Source organism: Triticum aestivum, chromosome 3A, assembly GCF_018294505.1.
Source record: "Triticum aestivum cultivar Chinese Spring chromosome 3A, IWGSC CS RefSeq v2.1, whole genome shotgun sequence".
Taxonomy (NCBI): domain Eukaryota; kingdom Viridiplantae; phylum Streptophyta; class Magnoliopsida; order Poales; family Poaceae; genus Triticum; species Triticum aestivum.
The window spans coordinates 225,397,762-225,419,825 of NC_057800.1; positions in this window are offsets into that span (position 1 = coordinate 225,397,762).

Sequence of the window (22,064 nt, forward strand, 5' to 3'; positions counted from 1 at the left end):
TCATCATTAGACACTAAATCCTTCAATGAGCTTGCAAAATGCTTGCATTAGATCCCTCATTAGACACTATATGTTCATCACCAGGAGCATGTAAAATGTTTGCATCAAATCCTTCATTAGCAGTTTGTTCATTAGACACTTCAGGCTTAAGAACAACATGATCTTGTATGTTTGCATCGGAAACTTGATTAGATACATCAGATTCAGTCAGTTCAGTATTGATTGGGGGAGTTATAAAATACGTAGAAATTGGTTTCATTTTCTCATAGATTCCCTACATACAAGCATTTTTACAACACCGTCAGGTTTAACTATTGGCCAGAAATTGAAGAGTTGAATTACATATAATCAGGTATGTGATGTACCTACTCGTTGCGCATGCTACTCTTGCAAGCTACGTCTGTCCGTTTGCGCAAGCTCGATGCCATGCTCGTGCTGTCGCCGCTGCCTCCCACGCAGGCTACACCCAGGGTTGGATCTTCATCTTCTTGTCCTTCCTTTCGCTTGAAGCCCGGCGACCACCCTCCAACGAGGGTGCGAGGAAGTGTTGTGTCGGTCTGTCCAGCGGCGGCTAGGTTAGGAGCAAACCAGACTGGAGGCTGGAGCGAATGAATTGGGATTTTTCCTACTGTCGATCGATATGGGAGGCACTCGTTTGGGCCGCGAGCCTGCTATAGGGCCTGCCTTGCACTTATGTTATTGGCCCACCCAAATTGAAACATTTTTCTTCATTTTTTACATTGCCTGCTCGTGCGTTGGGACGAACAAAACTAGGGTGGGCCAACCTGGACGACTCAAACAAGGTGCACACTTTCCAGCCACCTGAGCGGCCGCCCATACCAGCCCCTATGGTGGCGTCGCCCCTTTTTGCGTGTATGATTGGACAGTGAAAAATATTCCAGTGGCGCTTTTGATTTACCCACAGAATGGTTGAATTGCTTGTTTCTATGAACTGAGTTCGTCAATAATGTGAAGGATGCCAGTCTTTTCATCGTATTGTAGATTGCTTAGATCTCGATATGCCAAAAGTAATCACATGAAATATACAGTAAAAGCCAGTGTGATGTGTTTGGCTACAACTAGTCTGACTACACGTCCTCATATAACATATCAAGGACGCACCATCTTACCAGATTAACCATTCAACTTACCCATGCAGTGTGGGAAGAAAGAAGTATTGGGACTGCGTATCCAAGCAATTGATGCCATGGACTCCTTCGTACAACCTTGTAAGCAAAGAAGAAGTTGCAGTGTGCCTGTACAAAGAACTAGCATAAGTTCAGTTACCCGCTTCTCGGAATTTTAGTTAGCCACTTATTGCAAAATTGTTCAATTACGTTGCTTGGCTTAATTTAGTTTGCTACTGATTACATAATGGCACAGCCTGTTAATCATATTGTAGACTGTGCCTATCTATGTGTTTGATACTTACTGTTAAGAATGACCTGTTTGCCTTAACTTAAATATCTACTTGTTTGTTTAACTGATTTGTTGCTGCAACAGCGGGTTACAATGACGTTAATAACTATTTTTCAGCATCCAATTGAAACTCTTTAATTCCTTGTTTGTTTAACTGGTTTGCTATTATAACTCCCAGTTGAGATGTTTTGCTAACTTCAACTTTTCTGAATCCAATAGGAACTTTAATGGCAAAACAGGTTAGCCCAAGATCAAAGAGCGAGGTCCCCATGGACGTTGCATCATCCCACAGCAGTGGCACCGGCCCAATCGTGCATTATGAATTGCCAACTGCTGATGCTCTAGAGGCTAAACTAGTGGTAGAAAGAGATTCTGCTTCTGCACTTAGAGATGAAGTTGACATGTTGACACGTCAAAATTTGAAACGGGGGATAAGTTCATAACTTTCCCATATTTCAGACAGGCGCGTCCCAAAAACATGGTTCCCCGTACCTCTCCCTCCATTTTCCCATTCATACACCGTCCGCGCTAGAACACCCCATTCCCACACCAGCCTCCGTCCGCCACCCCATCCATCACCGCCGTCCTCCACCACATCCATCGCCACCGTCCTCCACCATGCCGGAGCGCCTACTAAGACTGCGTCGTCCACTGCTAGAGATGGACGTTTCTCATCCACGGCAACGGACCAATAGCCTTGCATCGCGTCCTCTCGCTTCATCGGCGTCGTCGTCCTCTTTGTCGGGGCCGCTCACACGACCTTCTCTTCCACCGCAATGGGACTTATCCCCCGATGCACCCGTCTACCGTCGCAGATCTGCTTCAACACCACCGACAGCCATCGCACCCCCGATGCCTACACGGCGCCGCAAGAGAGGTGGTACTTCATATCTCCTCAACTTTTTGATCTCAACCAGAAAATAGATCTTAACTTGGTTACTCTACTTTCTTTTAAGCTCTTAGAATTTAGTTCTTAGTTTGAAGCAAACAATGGATGCTAAATATCATTTCTCCGGTTTGCAGCTTCAAATCTGCCATGGCACAGCCATAATATGGTTTAATTGATCATGTTGGCTCCGTGGTGGTTTCTTTAATAGAAATCAGAGGGGAAACCCTCTTTTGCTAAAAAATATATGCTTAGAGTTTCCCCCCGAGGGAGTCCTGGATGAGGGGGTGTCCGGATGGCCGCACTATACCTTCAGACGGACTCCTAGACTATGAAGATACAAGATTGAAGACTTTGTCCCGTGTCTGGAAGGGACTTTCCTTGGCGTGGAAGGCAAGCTTGGCGATACGGATATGCAGATCTCCTACCATTGTAACAGACTTTGTGTAACCCTAACCCTCTCCGGTGTCTATATAAACCGGAGGGTTTTAGTCCGTAGGACAACATACAAAAAACAACAATCATACCATAGGCTAGCTTCTAGGGTTTAGCCTCTCCGATCTCGTGGTAGATCTACTCTTGTACTACCCATATCATCAATATTAATCAAGCAGGACATAGGGTTTTACCTCCATCAAGAGGGCCTGAACCTGGGTAGAACTTCGTGTCCCTTGCCTCCTGTTACCATCCGGCCTAGACACACAGTTTGGGACCCCGTACCCGAGATCCGCCGGTTTTGACACCGACATTGGTGCTTCCATTGAGAGTTCCTCTGTGTCGTCGCCGTTAGGCTTGATGGCTCCTACGATCATCAATAGCGATGCAGTCCAGGGTGAGACCTTCCTCCCCGGACAGATCTTCGTCTTCGGCGGCTTCGCACTGTGGGCCAATTCACTTGGCCATCTGGAGCAGATCGAAAGCTATGCCCTGGCCGCCAGGTCAGATTTAGAAGTTTAAACTACACGGCTGACATCCGCGGGGACTTGATCCTCGACAGATTCGAGCCACTGCCGAGCGCGCCGCACTGTCACGACGAGCATGATCTAGCTCTGCCGCCGAACAGTGCCCTGGAGGCCGCACCCGCATCGGCTTCGACCCTTAATTCGGAGCCAACTACGCTGATCGAGGATGGGTGGTTGGACGCCGCCTCGGGGGCTGCAATCCCAACGGCGATCGAGCCAAACACCAGCCCTGCACTCCGCGAGACTCGTGACTCCAAGGAGCCGGACTCCTCTCCGGACTACGAACCCTTCGCGCCCCTGCCGATCGAATCCAATGGGGCGCCGATCATGGAATTTACTGCCGCGGACATCTTTTAGCACTCGCCTTTCGGCGATATTCTGAAAACACTAAAGTCTCTCTCTTTATCAGGAGAGCCCTGGCCGACTACGGTCAGCAAGGTTGGGATACGGATGATGAAGAAATTCAAAGCCCACCCACCACCCACTTTGTAGCCACTATCGACGATTTAATCGACATGCTCGACCTCGACTCCGAAGACATCGACGATATGGACACCGATGCAGGAGACGATGAAGAACCAGCGCCTATTAGGCCTTGGAAAGCCACCTCGTCGTATGAAATATACATGGTGGACACCCCAAAAGAAGGAGATGGCGATGGAACAGTGGAGGATGACTCCTCCAAGAAACAGCCTAAGCGCCGGCGTCAGCGGCGCCACTCAAAATCCCGCCAAAGCAAACACGGCGATTCCGGCACGGGAGATAATAATACTCCGGAGAGTACTGAAGAAAACCCCCTCCAGCAAGATTCAGCACAGGAGGATAGAGAAGCCAGCCCTCATGAGAGAGCGGCAGACAGAGAGGTCGAGGACGATAATTATACGCCTCCCTCCGAAGACGAGGCAAGCCTCGACAACGACGAATTTGTCGTGCCAGAGGATCCCATCGAGCAAGAGCGTTTTCAACGTAGGCTTATAGCCACGGCAAGAAGCCTCAAGAAAAAACAGCAACAGCTTAGAGCTGATCAAGATTTGCTAGTCGACAGATGGACTGAAGTCCTTGCGGCCGAAGAGCATAAACTCGGACGCCCCTCCAAGAGCTACCCAAAGTGCAGGTTGCTACCCCGATTAAAGGAGGAAGCACTTAAACCTACATCACCAGCACTTGATATGGCCGACCGGCCACCTCGTGGCCGCGACAGAGAGGCCTCTCGGCCCTCCACTCAAGCCGCACCCCGTACCAAGGCATGGGAAAATGCGCCTGACCTGCGAGATATGTTGGAGGACAAGGCAAGGCAAACAAGATCGATCTACGGATCGCGTGGGCGCCCCACGACTCGAGACGGTAACCGTCATGCCAGACACAAATCCGGCAGGGCTGAACACAGTAGACAAAGCTCATTGGAGCTACGTCGTGATATAGCCCAGTACAGAGATGCCGCACACCCACTATGCTTCACAGACGAAGTAATGGATCATCAAATCCCCGAGGGTTTCAAACCCGTAAACATCAAATCATATGATGGCACAAAAGATCCTGTGGTATGGATCGAGGATTATCTCCTTCATATCCATATGGTCCGCGCCGATGATCTCCACGCCATCAAATACCTCCCACTCAAGCTTAAAGGACCAGCTCAGCATTGGCTTAACAGCTTGCCAGCAGGATCAATCGGTTGTTGGGAGGACCTGGAAACCGCATTCCTCGACAATTTCCAGGGCACTTATGTGCGACCCCCAGACGCAGATGACCTAAGCCACGTAATTCAGCAGCCAGATGAATCGGCCAGGCAATTTTGGACACGGTTCCTAACAAAGAAAAATCAAATAGTTGACTGTCCGGATGTAGAGGCCCTAGCAGCCTTCAAACACAATATCCGTGACGAGTGGCTTGCCCGGCACCTTGGACAGGAAAAGCTGAAATCTATGGCAGCACTCACGACACTCATGACCCACTTTTGCGCAGGGGAAGATAGCTGGCTTGCTCGTAGCAACAATATGACCAAGAACCCTGGTAATTCGGATACCAGGGACAGTAGTGGCAGGTCGCGTCGCAACAAGCAGAAGCGCCGCATTAACGGCGACAATGCTGAGGATACGGCAGTTAATGCCGGATTCAGCTATAAATCCGTTCAGTGGAAAAAGTCATTCAAAAGAAATCCTAGGGGCCCGTCCAGTTTGGACCGAATACTCAACTGCTTGTGCCAGATACACGGCACCCCTGAAAAGCCGATCAATCACACCAACAGGGATTGTTGGGTGTCCAAGCAGGCAGGCAAGTTAAATGCCGAAAATACTGACAAGGGGCTGCATAGCGACGACGACGAAGAGCCCCGGCCGCCGAACAACAGTGGACAGAAGGGTTTTCCCCCACAAGTGCGGACGGTGAACATGATATATGCAACCCACATCCCCAAGAGGGAGCGGAAGCGCGCGTTAAGGGACGTATACACGGTAGAGCCAGTCGCCCCAAAGTTCAACCCATGGTCCTCCTGCCCGATCACCTTTGATCGAAGGGACCATCCCACTAGCACCCGTCATGGAGGATTCACTGCATTGGTTCTAGACCCAATTATTGACGGGTTTCATCTCACTAGAGTCCTTATGGACGGCGGCAGCAGCCTGAACCTGCTTTACCGGGATATAGTGCGGAAAATGGGCATAGATCCCTCGAGGATTAAGCCCACCAAAACGACCTTTAAAGGCGTAATACCAGGTGTAGAGGCCAACTGTACAGGCTCAGTCACACTTGAAGTGGTCTTCGGATCTCCGGATAATTTCCGAAGCGAGGAGTTCATCTTCGACATAGTCCCATTCCGCAGTGGCTATCACACACTGCTCGGGCGAACCGCATTCGCCAAGTTCAATGCGGTACCGCACTACGCATACCTTAAGCTCAAGATGCGAGGCCCTCGAGGAGTAATTACGGTCAATGGAAACACCGAACGCTCCCTCCGAACGGAGGAGCACACGGTGGCCCTTGCAGCGGAAGTACAAAGCAGCCTCTCCAGGCAGTTCTCCATTCCGGCCATTAAACGTCAGAACACCGTCAAACACACCCGGAGTAACCTACAACAAGACCACCTGGCACGTTCTGAGCAGGCATAGCAATGCGGCCCCAACCCCAGCCCTCGCAAAAATGCGACACCAGTGCTTCGCGTACATAACTACGCTCTAGAAATACCATGGGTACAGGGGGAGGGGCACCATCATGGCATGCCCGAAACACGGCTTAAACCGCACCAGGGGCTGCCGATTTTTTAAAATTTTCTCTTACTTTCAGGACTCCACTCTTCGGAAGGCCTGTTCGGCAGTTCAATTGTCGCATAAACGATGCAAGAACCAGGGAAGCAGACAAGCCATGCCGCATTACGGAACTCCCAGGTGGTCTCTATCACGAACAGTATACCTGTTTCGCATACCATTTCGCAGCCTGCCCCTGGAACGGACATGTTAAAATAGTCCAACCTTTTGCTTATCGCATTATTTGTATCGTTCTGCTTTGATTGCAGCCCATTTTAATAAACAATGCATAGCTTTTGTCTATTTTTGCATTACTATTTTTTTTACAAATATATGTTCCTTAACGACATGCTGCACCCGTACACTTTGGTACGGCCAAAATATGCCAGGGGCTTTAGTACCCCTCAATATGGTGTGAGAAGTCCGAACACTTTAACAAGTGTGGCACCCCGAACTTATAGCATTATATGCATCGGCTCCGAATCATGTCTTGGGTCAATAGTTGGGTTTGCCCGGCTCCTATGTTTTGGTGCCTTACGTTCCGCTATATCGGCTAAGGTAGCACTAGGAGAACTAATGCGATTGTGCCCCAGTTGAGTTGGGTCCAGCACCTCAGTAGAGAAAGCTAAAACTGACTGTCATGATGAAGCGAGAGCTGGTCGCTGTTCGAGAGGTTTTTCGAGTCCCTAAAGACGTATGCCGCTTAGAGTGAGGAGTCGGCTCAGTCCAGCCAAGGCGTGGATAGCGCCCCAAACTCGGTCTTTCGAATACCAGGGGCTTCGCTGAAATTTAAAATTGTAGAATTCTGTGGCTAGGTGAGAGTGTTCAAGCATTATATTCTGATTGCCTTGTTCGTTGTGCTGAGTGCCTCCCTCGAAGGACCCAAACATGGGAAAAAGAGCGCTCAGGTTTATCCCCGAACACCCCAGCACTAGCGGCACGGGAGCAGAAGCCGACGACTCGCCATCTCTCAGAATTGATAAACAGCCGCACAGAAGGTAATCTTTTAAATTCCAACAGCATTGCTTAGCGCATATGAACAAGTTTTCAGCGCATAGGACAAAACAAGCGAGTTTTACTCTAAAATTACATCCCTGGAACATTCATCCGCCATAAGGCAGGCACCCTTCAGAACATCCATATAATAATTCTAGGGCTTGCGATGCTCCTTCCCCGGCAGTGGCCCGTCCTTCACAAGCTTCTCAGCATCCAGCTTGCCCCAGTGCACCTTAGCACGAGCAAGGGCCCTATGGGCACCTTCAATGCAGACGGAGCGCTTGATGACTTCGAGCCTTGGACAGGCCCCCACCAGCCGCCGCACCAGCCCGAAATAGCTCCCAGGCAGAGCCTCTCCAGGCCACAGCCGAACTATGAGGCCCTTCATGGTCTGTTCGACCGCCTTGTGGAGCTCGACCAGTTGCTTCAGCTGGTCTCTCAGGGGCATGGGGTGTCCGGCCTCGGCATACTGAGACCAGAACACCTTCTCTGTCGATCTGCCCTCCTCGGCTCGATAGAATGCGGCGGCATCGGACACGCTACAAGGAAGATCTGTGAATGCTCCTGGAGAGCTCCGGATTCGGGTAAGTAACAAGTAACTTACGTTTATGTGTTTGCTTTGCATAAAGAATGCCTTACCCACCGCTATCTTTTTCACCTCATCCAACTCCTGGAGGGTCTTCTGGGATTCGGCCTTGGCAGACTTGGCATTTTCAATAGCCACCGCGAGCTCAGACGCTCACGTCTTTGAGTCAAGCTCCAAACTCTCATGTTTTTCCATGAGAGCCTGGAGCTCTTGCCGCACCTTGCCAACCTCGGCCTCATACTTCTCCCACTCGGTGCGCTCCGTGGTCGCCCTCTTCTCGGTCTCGACCAGCGCTTGCTTAAGGGTCGCCACCTCAGATGTGGCCCCTACAATAGCCACGATAATCCTGTCATTTTTTGCAATTGCGCTTTTTTATATATTTAAAACAAGGTATTTCTTACCTTCCTTCTCCTCAAGCCGCTTCTTCGCACGCCCGAGCTCTTGCTCGGACTGCTCGAGGTTCTGCTTTAGCGTGTCCACTTCCGCAGTCAGTATGGCGGACGCCAGCAGAGAAGCCTACATACACATATTGACTCCTTTTTGTTAGACTCCTGCAAATTTCATTTTGATCCTCTATTCGGCTTTTCTTCCCGAATGCCAAACTGAGCATCAGGGGCTACTGTCTATGCGGTAATATTATTTACACATTCTTTACTTACCTCAAAGCCTGTTAAAAGGCTAGTACAAGCTTCAGTCAGTCCGTCTTGGCGGACTGAACCTTCTGGACCACCGCACTCATAATAGTGCGGTGCTCCTCGTCGATGGAGGTGCCTTTGAGCACCTCCAACAGATTGTCCGGTGCCTCCGGTTGGACGGGGGTCACCGGCATGGTGGGCTTGCTCCTCTTGGAAGGAGGTCGCCCGCCGGACTCTGGAACCTTTGAAGGTTCCGGAGCGGTGTCCGGCTTAGAGCCGGACTTGGAGCCCTGGGGGGTTTTATCCCCTTTACTCCTGGAGTCCGGGAGGTCGCCTTGCGGCGCCTCCAGGACCACCTCCTCCTGGCTTGGAGCCTGTTGGGACAACACTTCAGCGTCGTCCGTAGGGCGGGGGGAGGAAGCCATCGGAAGCGAGTTCACATCCACGAGTCCAGTGAACCGCTCAACGACGCGTCGAGCCGGTCTTTGGGTGGGCTGCATAAACATATTCGACATAAGGGAAAGTTGTGCAATAAAGGAATACTATGAATTACTCTGGTATCCGAATACTTACGATTTCGCCATGGGCTTGGCCCTGAGCGGCCACTCCTCTCCACCATCGTCGGCGTCGGTGGAGTAGTCCGGAGGAAGGATTTTCCCCTTCTTGGACCCTTTGGCCTCCTCAGTGAGGGCGGCCTTCCTTTTCTTCTCTCCCCCCGTTGGAGGGGGAGAGGTCTCTTCTTCCTCCTCCTTGTCTTCACGGGAGGACTGCGCCTTGGAGCAGTCGGATGATGAACCCGACACCTCCTGGCGCCGGGCACTTTTTCGAGTCCCCGTGGCCCTCTTTGTGGCCTTCTTCTCCGGCACACATAGGGTGTCGGAACCAGTAGCTTCGCCAAGCGGGCATCGGCTGGGTCTTCGGGCAAAGGAGCCGGACAGTCGATTTGTCCGTACTTCGCCTGCCAAAACTGTCAAAGGTACAGGAGCTTAGATCCTGCATAGAGTTAAACTACGAAAAACTAATACCCTGTAAAAGGCACAAACAACTTACCGCGCTGGCGTGACGCTGCACGCTGAATCCGCGATCCTCGGTAGCAGATGCGGGAGCCTCGGCACCCTTGAAAAGCACCTTCCAGACGTCTTCATACATCGTGTCAAAGAGCCTGTTCAGAGTTCGATGCTGCGCCGGGTTGAACTCCCACAGATTGAAGGCCTGTTGTTGACACGGGAGGATCTGGCGGATGAGCATGATCTGGACTACGTTGACAAGCCTGAGCTGCTTGTCCACCAGGGTTTGGATGCATGTTTGCAGTCCAGTCACCTCTCCTTTGCTGCCCCACAACAGGCCTGTCTCTTTCCAGGACGTGAGCCGTGTTGGGGGTCCGGACTGGAACGCGGGGGCTGCGACCCACTCAGGGTCGCGCGGCTCGGTGATATAAAACCACCCTGATTGCCACCCCTTCAGGGTCTCCACAAAGGAGCCCTCGAGCCATAAGACGTTGGGCATCTTGCCCACCATGGTGCCTCCGCACTCCGCCTGGTTGCCGTGCACCACCTTCGGCTTGACATTGATAGTCTTGAGCCATAGGCCGAAATGGGGGCGGATGCAGAGGAAGCCTCGCACACGACGATAAACGCCGAGATGTTGAGGATGAAATTCGGGGCCAGATCATGGAAATCCAGGCCGTAGTAGAACATGAGTCCCCGGACGAATGGGTGGATAGGAAAGCCCAGTCCGCGGAGGAAGTGGGGAAGGAACACTACCCTCTCATGGGGCCTTGGGATGGGGAGGAGCTGCCCCTCTTCGGGAAGTCGGTGCGCGATGTCGTTAGACAAGTATCCGGCCTTCCTCAGTTTTTTGATGTGTCCCTCCGTGACGGAGGAGACCATCTGTAACACCCTCGATGCGACTATATCTCCCACGTGTCGAGGCACAACTTAGAGGCATAATCGCATTGAAGGCATATGTCGCAAGTTAGGCAATCTTCACAACATCCCATGTAACAAGATAATAAAAGGGGAGAATACATAGTTGGCTTACACTCACCACGTCAATCAAGTACATAAATAACATTACATCATCCAAACACTCATGGCTCGACTACGGCGCCAAAATAAAAGATAACCCAACATGCGACACAGTCCCGATCAACCCCAACTGGGCACCACTATTGATCATCAGGAAAGGGAACATAGTAACATTGAGAGTCTTCGTCGAACTCCCACTTGAGCTCAAACACGTCTCCTGGAGCGGAATCATCAGGCCCTGCATCTGGTGTAATAGTAATCTGTGAGCCACAGGGACTCAGCAATCTCGCACCCTCGCGATCAAGACTATTTAAGCTTATAGGTAAGGCAAGGTAAAGTATATGTGGAGCTGCAGCAAGTGACTAGCAAGTATGGTGGCTAACTTATACGCAAAAGAGAGCGAGAAGAGGAGGCAAAGCGCGAGCGAGAAACTAGAGAGAAACCTGCGCAAACATTACTCCAACACCGTGTCCGCTTCTCGGACTCCGCCGAGAAGAGGCCATCACGGCAACATACTCAGTTGATTCATTTTAATTAATTTAAGGTTCAAGTTATCTACAACCGGACATTAACAAATTCCCATCTGCCCATAACCGCGGGCACGACTTTCGAAATTTCAAAACCCTGCAGGGGAGTCCCAACTTAGCCCATGACAAGCTCTCACGGTCAACGAATGAATAGACCTCCTCCCAAGACGTTCCGATCAGACTCGGTATCTTGGTTCTTCAAGACACCTCGACAGGTTAAAACAAGACCAGCAACACCGCCCGAATGTGCCGACAAATCCCGATAGGAGCTGCACATATCTCGTTCTCAGGGCACACTCAGATAGGTCAAGCTACAAGTAAAACCAACCCTTGAATTTCCCCGAGGTGGCCCCGCAGGTTGCCTGGTTCGGACCAACACTCAGAGGAGCACTGGCCAGGGGGGGGGGTTAAAATAATGATGACCCTTGAGTCTGCAGAACCCAAGGGAAAGAAAAGGCTAGGTGGCAAATGGTAAAACCAAGGTTGGGCATTGCTAGAAAAGCTTTAATCAAGTCAAACTATCAAGGGGTTCCCATTATAACCCAACCACGTAAGGAACGCAAAATCCAGGAACAAAACACCGATATGCCGGAAACTAGGGCGGCAAGAGTGGAACAAAACACTAGGCCAGGGGCCGAGCCTTCCACCCTTTACCAAGTATATAGATGCATTAAGATAACATAGCAATATAATGATATCCCAACAAGTAAATAAATGTTCCAACAAGGAACAGCCTTCAATCTTCACCTGCAACTAGCAACGCTATAAGAGGGGCTGAGCAAAGCGGTAACATAGCCAATCAACGGTTTGCTAGGACATGGTGGGTTAGAGGTTTGACATGGCAATTTGGGAGGCTTGAAAGCAAATGGTAGGCATCGTAGCATTGGCATAGCAAAAGAGCGAGCAATCTAGCATAGCAAGGATAGTAGTGATTTCGAGGGTATGATCATCTTGCCTGCACATTTGTCAGAGTTGACTAGATCCTCGAAAGCAAACTCAACGGGATCCTCGTTAGCGAACTCATCTCCCGGATCTACCCAAACAAGACAAACAAGCAACAAGGACACAATCAACCACGTGCAAGGATCAAACAATATGATGCAATGATGATATGCTATGCGGGATGCGATGTGGGATGCATATGCAAGATTTGACAAGGGATGCATGAACCTGGCCTCAACTTGGGAATCCAAGTGTGCCACTGGAAAGATTAGATGAAATCGCTTGAAAACTATATAAAGAACACCGAAATCGGAGTTACGGTTTGGAAATGGAAAGCGATTCAAATATGACACCGGTCTGCGATTTACAGCAAGTAGTCATCTAAATGCAATGAGATGAACATGCTACAGCAACCAAACATGACAACAAAATACATGGCAGGGAGGCATTCATGATGCTTAACAAAAGGCTAGCACTGAGCTACAGCCAATTCATCCATTAACAGGTTCAAACAAGCATGGCAAAAATGCATATGGCAAACAGATCTCAGACTTAGTGAAATTAACACTTGTCTGGAATTTCAGATCAGGTAGCACTCTTCGGAGCAACAAAACTACATGCTACAGGACCTGAACATGGCAAAGTAAAGCATGGCATGGAGCTACTCAAAGAGCCTAACAAAAGTCCCTTAGTGACCTTGAGCCAAAAGGGATCAGAAAATACAATTGCAAGCATGTGAACATAGCAAAAACATAATCAGATCACAGACTTAGTGAAAACTGGCACATGCTGAAACATAACTCAAGTAGGCATGTTTACGAGCTCGATGCACTCACTACGGAGCAAGTCATGACCAAATAAGCATACGTCTATCAAGAACACACAAAATGCAAGCTAGACATGGCAAGAACAAAAGCATAGCATGCACGGATCAACTACAACATCATCGGCAAAATTGCAAAACAAGTTGACAATCTGCCCAGATTCACAAAGTAGCAAAAGTAGAGCTCGATTGACTCAAGCTAGGGTGCTCCATAATTGCAAAAAAATACATGTATGGATAGAGCACTATAAGATTAACAAAATATCCTTACTGATCATCCTCAAAAGAGGCACGGATCACTAGGAAACAACATGAACATATGGCAATATGAGATAAACAACTCAAGGACTTAGTGGAAATGCTAAGTCCCTGAAAACAGAATTACCAAGTGCGCCACTTTGCAAGCTTGTGCTAGTCACCACACACATCACAAAAATACATAGGTAGCACCTCTGGAAATATGACAAACCCCTTAACAAAACATATGCAGAACTCATGGGCATAGCATGCACACAATAATCATGGCAAAAATGACAAAAAGCTAAATGAAGTAGCAGATCTGACAATTATCTTAAGTAGCCCTCTTCTAACAGCATTTCGGGCATCAAGATGAACTCAAATGAAAATGATGCAATGGAATGAAATGATGCACTCTCTGAGATGAACATTTTGATATGCTATATGCATGAATCAGAGCTACGGATGCAAAGTTATGAGACTATGAACAGGAGCACATGGATCTGGAATTTTTAGGGACTTAGAAGAAAAAAAGAACCACCAGATCTAGGGTTTCGGTGGCACGCGGCCCGAGGCGACTCGGCGAGCACTGTACCGATTCCGGCGAGGCGATGGCGGCCGGGGTCGACGAGGGAGGGCCGGAGGGCGGCGAGGACGCGGTGGCCGGGGCGGCGAGCGGCGCCGCGGGGGCATCGGGGCGGCGCGGAGACCCGGGAGGAGAGGCGGCGTGGCCGAGGCGGAGGCGGCGATGGTGCGGCGGCGGAGCGGCGGAGGCGCCGGCGCGGTGGCGGCGGGGAGCCAGGCGGCGGGGCGAGGGAGACGAATCCCCGGGCAGCGGCGACGGAGCCTAGGCCGCGGGGGGAGGCCACGGGCCGAGCGGGCCCGCGCGGAGTTCGGCGGCGATGTGGGGCGCACGCGCCACATGGCGCGCCCCGGTTGGCGGCGGCGATTTGTCCGGGGGGGTCAGACGTGTCCGGGGCGACAGAAGACGGATCTAGGGTTTTTTTGGAGAGGGGATCCGCAAAATTTCGGAGGAGGGGCTATATATAGGCATAGGGGGAGCTAGGAGAGTCCAAGTGAGGTGCGGTTTTCAGCCTCAGATATAGCCCCCCTATGCCTATATATAGCCCCTCCTCCGAAATTTCACGGATCCCCTCTCCAAAAAAACCCTAGATCCGTCTTCTGTCGCGCCGGACACGTCCGACCCCCCCCGGACAAATCGCCACCGCCAACCGGGGCGCGCCACATGGGGCGGGCGCCCCACATCGCCGCCGAACTCCGCGCGGGCCTGCTCGGCCCGTGGCCGGCCCCCGCGGCCCGGGCTCCGCCGCCGCCGCACGGGGCTTCGTCTCCCTCGCCCCGCCACCTGGCTCTCCCCCGCCACCGCGCCGGCGCCTCCGCTGCTCCGCCACCGCACCATCGCCGCCTCCGCCTTGGCCACGCCGCCTCTCCTCCCGGGTCGCCGCGCCGCCCCGACGCCCCCGCGGCGCCGCTCGCCGCCCCGGCTGCCACGTCCTCGCCGCCCTCCGGCCCTCCCTCGTTGACCCCGGCCGCCATCGCCTCGCCGGAATCGCTACAGTGCTCGCCGGAGTCACCTCGGGCTGCGTGCCACCGAAACCCTAGATCTGGTGGTTCTTTTTTTCTTCTAAGTCCCTAAAAGTTCCAGATCCATGTGCTCCTGTTCATAGCCTCGTAACTTTACATCCGTAGCTCCGATTCATGCATATAGCATATCAAAATGTTCATCTCAGAGAGTACATCATTTCATTCCATTGCATCATTTTCATTTGAGTTCATCTTGATGCCCGAAATGCTGTTAGAAGAGGGCTACTTGAGATAATTGTCAGATCTGCTACTTCATTTAGCTTTTTATAATTTTTGCCATGATTATTGTGTGCATGCTATGCCCATGAGTTCTGCATATGTTTTGTTAAGGGGTTTGTCATATTTCCAGAGGTGCTACCCATGCATTTTTTTTGATGTGTGTGGTGACTAGCACAAGCTTGCAAAGTGGTGCACTTGGTAATTCTGTTTTCAGGGACTTAGCATTTCCACTAAGTCCTTGAGCTGTTTATCTCATATTTCCATATGTTCATGTTGTTTCCTAGTGATCCGTGCCTCTTTTGAGGATGATCAGTAAGGATGTTTTGTTAATCTTGTAGTGCTCTATCCATTCATGTCTTTGTTTGCAATTATGGAGCACCCTAGCTTGAGTCAATCGAGCTCTACTTTTGCTACTTTGTGAATCTGGGCAGATTGTCAACTTGTTTTGCAATTTTGCCGATGATGTTGTAGTTGATCCGTGCATGCTATGCTATTGTTCTTGCCATATCTAGCTTGCATTTTGTGTGTTCTTGATATATGTATGCTTATTTGGTCATGACTTGCTCCGTAGTGAGTGCATCGAGCTCGTAAACATGCCTACTTGAGTTATGTTTCAGCATGTGCCAGTTTTCACCAAGTCTGTGATCTGATTATGTTTTTGCTATGTTCACATGCTTGCAATTGTATTTTCTGATCCCTTTTGGCTCAAGGTCACTAAGGGACTTTTGTTCAGCTCTTTGAGTAGCTCCATGTCATGCTTTACTTTGCCATGTTCAGGTCCTGTAGCATGTAGTTTGTTGCTCCGAAGAGTGCTACCTGATCTGAAATTCCAGACAAGTGTTAATTTCACCAAGTCTGAGATCTGTTTGCCATATGCATTTTTGCCATGCTTGTTTGAACCTGTTAATGGATGAATTGGCCGTAGCTCAGTGCTAGCCTTTTGTTAAGCATCATGAATGCCTCCCTGCCATGTATTTTGTTGTCATGTTTGGTTGCTGTAGCATGTTCATCTCATTGCATTTAGATGACTACTTGCTGTAAATCGCAGACTGGTGTCATATTTGAATCGCTTTCCATTTCCAAACCGTAACTCCGATTTCGGCGTTCTTTATATAGTTTTCAAGCGATTTCATCTCATCTTTCCAGTGGCACACTTGGATTCCCAAGTTGAGGTCAGGTTCATGCATCCCTTGTCAAATCTTCCATATGCATCCCGCATTGCATCCCGCATAGCATGTCATCATTGCATCATATTGTTTGATCCTTGCACGTGGTTGATTGTGTCCTTGTTGCTTGTTTGTCTTGTTTGGGTAGAGCCGGGAGACGAGTTCGCTAACGAGGAGCCCGTTGAGTTTGCTTTCGAGGATCCAGTCAACTCTGACAACTGTGCAGGCAAGATGATCATACCCTCGAAATCACTACTATCCTTGCTATGCTAGATTGCTCGCTCTTTTGCTATGCCAATGCTACGATGCCTACCATTTGCTTTCAAGCCTCCCAAATTGCCATGTCAAACCTCTAACCCACCATGTCCTAGCAAACCGTTGATTGGCTATGTTACCGCTTTGCTCAGCCCCTCTTATAGCGTTGCTAGTTGCAGGTGAAGATTGAAGGCTGTTCCTTGTTGGAACATTTATTTACTTGTTGGGATATCGTTATATTGCTATGTTATCTTAATGCATCTATATACTTGGTAAAGGGTGGAAGGCTCGGCCCCTCGCCTAGTGTTTTGTTCCACTCTTGCCGCCCTAGTTTTCGGCATATCGGTGTTTTGTTCCTGGATTTTGCGTTCCTTACGCGGTTGGGTTATAATGGGAACCCCTTGATAGTTCGACTTGATTAAAGCTTTTCCAGCAATGCCCAACCTTGGTTTTACCATTTTCCACCTAGCCTTTCTTTCCCTTGGGTTCTGCAGACTCAAGGGTCATCATTATTTTAACCCCCCCTCCCGGGCCAGTGCTCCTCTGAGTGTTGGTCCAAACCAGGCATCCTGCGAGGCCACCTCGGGGAAACTCGAGGGTTGGTTTTACTCGTAGCTTGACCTATCTGAGTGTGCCCTGAGAACGAGATATGTGCAGCTCCTATCGGGATTTGTCGGCACATTCGGGCGGTGTTGCTGGTCTTGTTTTAACCTGTCGAAGTGTCTTGAAGAACCAAGATACCGAGTCTGATTGGAACGTCTTGGGAGGAGGTCTATTCCTTCGTTGACCGTGAGATCTTGTCATGGACTAAGTTGGGACTCCCCTGCAGGGTTTTGAACTTTCGAAAGCCGTGCCCGCGGTTATGGGCTGATGGGAATTTGTTAATGTAGATAACTTGAACCTTAAATTAATTAAAATGAATCAACTGAGTGTGTTGCCGTGATGGCCTCTTCTCGGCGGAGTCCGGGAAGCGAACACGGTGTTGGAGTAATGTTTGCGCAGGTTGCTCTCTAGTTTCTCGCTCGCGCTTTGCCTCCTCTTCTCGCTCTCTTTTGCGTATAAGTTAGCCACCATACTTGCTAGTCTCTTGCTGCAGCTCCTCATATACTTTACCTTGCCTTACCTATAATCTTAAATAGTCTTGATCGCGAGGGTGCGAGATTGCTGAGTCCCTGTGGCTCACAGATTACTATTACACCAGATGCAGGGTCTGATGATTCCGCTCCAGGAGACGTGTTTGAGCTCAAGTGGGAGTTCGGCGAAGACTCTCAACGTTACTATGTTTCCTTTCCTGATGATCAATAGTGGTGCCTAGTTGGGGTTGATCGGGACCATGTCGCATGTTGGGTTATCTTTTATTTTGGCGCCGTAGTCGGGCCATGAGTGTTTGCATGATGTAATGTTATTTATGTACTTGATTAACGTGGCGAGTGTAAGCCAACTATGTATTCTCCCCTTTTATTATCTTGTTACATGGGATGTTGTGAAGATTGCCTAACTTGCGACATATGCCTTCAATGCAATTATGCCTCTAGGTCGTGCCTCGACACGAGGGAGATATAGTCGCATCGAGGGTGTTACACCATCCACTTGCCTCCCGCTCCGGAGATGGCTGGAGAAGGTTGAGGTGGGGAGTGCGGATTTGGGCGCTGGAGCTCGAGTGCGCGAAAATGGATAGGCGAAGGAGGAAGAAGGCGTAGGTGAAAAGGTGGATCCTTATCCCCTTATATGGGTGGACGCAACTACGTGTCCCCACCAGCCTGGTAAAACTCGCTTATCTCCAAGCGTCGTAATCAATGGCGCGGTTGGGTTACCCACGCCCGTATTGATGAGAATCCCGTAATAAGGGGACACGATCTCTGCTTTAACAAGACATGCCAAGGAAACCGCCTCGCATGACGCGCTGAGGTGGGATAGTAAAATGATTCGAATAAAGGCTTGGCCGTGGTGCGTCACACTACGGAATACGTCAGCAGATTAGATTTGTGTAAATATTATTCTCTCTATGGCAATATGTGGAAACTTATTTTGCAGAGCCGGACACTATCTTTGTGTTCAAAATCTTCTATGAAGTACTTGGAGGAGGAACCCGCCTTGCAATGCTGAAGACAAACTGCGCGCCGGACTCATCGTCATTGAAGCCTGGTTCAGGGGCTACTAAGGGAGTCCTAGATTAGGGGGTGTCCGGATGGCCGGACTATACCTTCAGCCGGACTCCTGGACTATGAAGATACAAGATTGAAGACTTCGTCCCGTGTCCGGAAGGGACTTTCCTTGGCATGGAAGGCAAGCTTGGTGATACGAATATGCAGATCTCCTACCATTGTAACTGACTTTGTGTAACCCTAACCCTCTCCGGTGTCTATATAAACCGGAGAGTTTTAGTCCGTAGGACAACATACAAAAAACAACAATCATACCATAAGCTAGCTTCTAGGGTTTAGCCTCTCCGATCTCGTGGTAGATCCACTCTTGTACTACCCATATCATCAATATTAATCAAGCAGGACGTAGGGTTTTACCTCCATCAAGAGGGCCAGAACCTGGGTAAAACTTCGTGTCCCTTGCCTCCTGTTACCATCCGGCCTAGACACACAGTTCGGGACCCCCTACCCGAGATCCGCCGGTTTTGACACCGACACCCCCCTTTTATGATCACTATACAATCAGAATACATGCTTCATGTCATAATAACACTGCTCCACCCATCAAGCTAAACAAGCTTAGTTGTTCAAATACGAATCTGATATTATTAAAACAGAGTTGTTTAATTGGTCGGCTAAATGTTCCTAAATTAGTTTCGAAAATGCATGTTCGCCGCTCAGGTGTGTATCTCTGTGTGTGGTCTGGTCAGCACGGTTGGGGAGGTGAACTTTGCATATGCAAGGGTTTATAGGGAGACACTCTCCGAGTTGAAACCGCAATGCATTCCATAGATAATCTGACTACTTTTTATATTTTCATGAATCTCAGATTCTGAATAGCATCATAATGATTATGAGCTTGCACACATGAAAAGAATAAAGCAGAAGAATGCCATGGCTGTCAAACTTGGCATTAAGGGACTGAAATCAAGTCTGGATGCAATGCAATGCAAACACTCTCCACCTACAGATTCATGCTCAGAATATGATCCTAACAGTGATTCTGAGCTAGAGGGAGACCTAAGTCAATGTAGCTCCCTAGTGGAGGAGTCAGAGGAAGATGCCCTATCTTATTCACCCATCAAGGTACTTGCTCTAACTTTCCAAGGTTACATTGCTCGCACATATCTTGCAACTGATGATTTGCATTGCTTCTACTTTGTTGAACTACCATTAGCTTAGTTTACACATCGTGTATGTGAATACGCCCTGCCTATCCATTTTCAGTACATATTCCATCCGTCATCATACCATATTTATCCATTCAAATGTTGTTCTTGTGTATCAGACGTTCAAAAGGAAGAGGGCGATTGCTGATCGTGGAGGAGCACAAGCAAAGTATTTGGAAAAGGTAGTGACACCTGATAAATCAAATAGCCCATTAGGTGTAGTTTCAATATCACCTGACCCACAAAATACCCCAACTCTAGCAGACTCTAGCCCTACTACACTGGTCATTTCTGATGCCCCAACTCAGCAGACCCAAACTGCAGCAAACAGTATGATTATGCTAGTTGACATAGCACCAGCTGTATGACGCAAAACCCCCATTCCAGCAAAGAGTACACCAAATCCAGTTGCCAAATCCCTTTTCGAACCAGAGAGAGCCCCAATTGCAGCAAATAGGACCCATGTTCCATTTCTTCCCAGTTTAGAAGACGAAGCTTATGTTGTTGTCAGGAACTTCATGCGCATCTTTCCTTCATGGAAAGATTATACCGCAGACACAGAACAATTTCCAGTCTTCCTCTGCAACTTACGCGTAAGTAATGTACTAATCTTATTCATGGTCATTATTGCATATGTTTCTGCTAACAGAAGACACAATATTTCATTCTTTTAAATAGGCGAGGCGCAAACTGGATTGTGATGACGAGCAAGGGTTGGTTGTGCTTTTCAAGCACTCGTTGATGAAGTGTCGTTCCTACCTGAGGCAAGCGCACTTCGATGGCAAGCCTCTGAACGAAATTTCTGTAAAGTCTCTCGTGCTACATTTATCCGACGGTGACTGGAATAATCTTGTTACACATTGGTCTCGGCTGCAGGGTAAGGTACTGTCTATGATATCACATCACAATTTGAACTACATTTCTGCGTTTGCCTTAATGTCTCACTTGTACGAAAACTGTTAGCAGAAGAACATTCGTTCTCAAGGGACCACAGAATCTCGCAACTATACTACACACTGCATTGCTCTTGTGAGTACCTCTTGCCCTGTATGACCATACTTACTTTCATAGCTGTTTGATTATGTAGCATCACTGCACATGTTAGCCTCGTAATCGTCCATTTGGTGGACATTATAATATCCATATCGACTCTTACATAAATTTAGAATCAACCCAATGCTTTTGAAGAGGTTTAGCTCTGCAGTCCTCTTGTAAGGACTGAACGTGGTCTATCACTGTACTTACATTAACAGCTACTCCCTCCGTCCCATAATATAAGAACATTTTGTACAGTACACCAGTGTTCAAAACACTCTTGTATTATGGGAAGAGGGATTGGTTCATTTTGTAGCATTCTGCATCTTATCTCCCTCGCCCACCATTTACTAAAAAAGATCAAATCTATATTTAATCTTACCAACAAGTAGAATACACAGACAATGCCAGTGCAGAAGTGTATCCCATTGCTCTTGTCAGTACATTTTGTCCTATAATGCTTGTACTTCCAGGGATTGGTAGTTGATTATGTAGCATCAATCTGCATCTTATCTTCATTATCCTCTATCCCTTCCAGTATTATCATATATATAATTACTCTCTACAAAATGTAGAGTACAGGCAATGCTTATGAAGAAGATTTTGTGCTGAAATTCTTGAGTTATCCTTCCCTTGCCATGGAGAAGGGCATTATAAAGCCGGTGTTAACTATTAATGTAAGTCAGTCCTTCTAAAGCCTATATCCTCAACTGTTGTTTAATTTTCTCATGCTCCCTATCGTTTACTGCTGTTTAGTTTGATGTTTCTACCAAAATGCATGTTCGTAAGAACCATAAGTTCTAAGTTTTACTTGTAAAACCAAATTCCTTATTCATACCATGCACATTACTTAATACTCCCTATATGTATGCTTGTTTTTGTGGATCTATAATCCAGTGTGTGGTGAAGCAGCCCACGTTTGCACCTTGTCATCTCCTGTTTTATCTTACTGATGTGGCTGATGATATGAACAACATGCCATGCACATTATCCAAAATAGATACAACGATTTTCTTTGCCCTTCATCTATGCTTGTTATGTTGACTTGGTAATCCAGTAGTGTGGTGAAGCTCCCCGCATTATGAACAATGCCAAATTATGCTATTGATATTTTGAACATACTCTTTATTTTCTAATTTTAAATTGGATAGAATTGACAGAACAATTATCATCTTTGTTTATACACGTG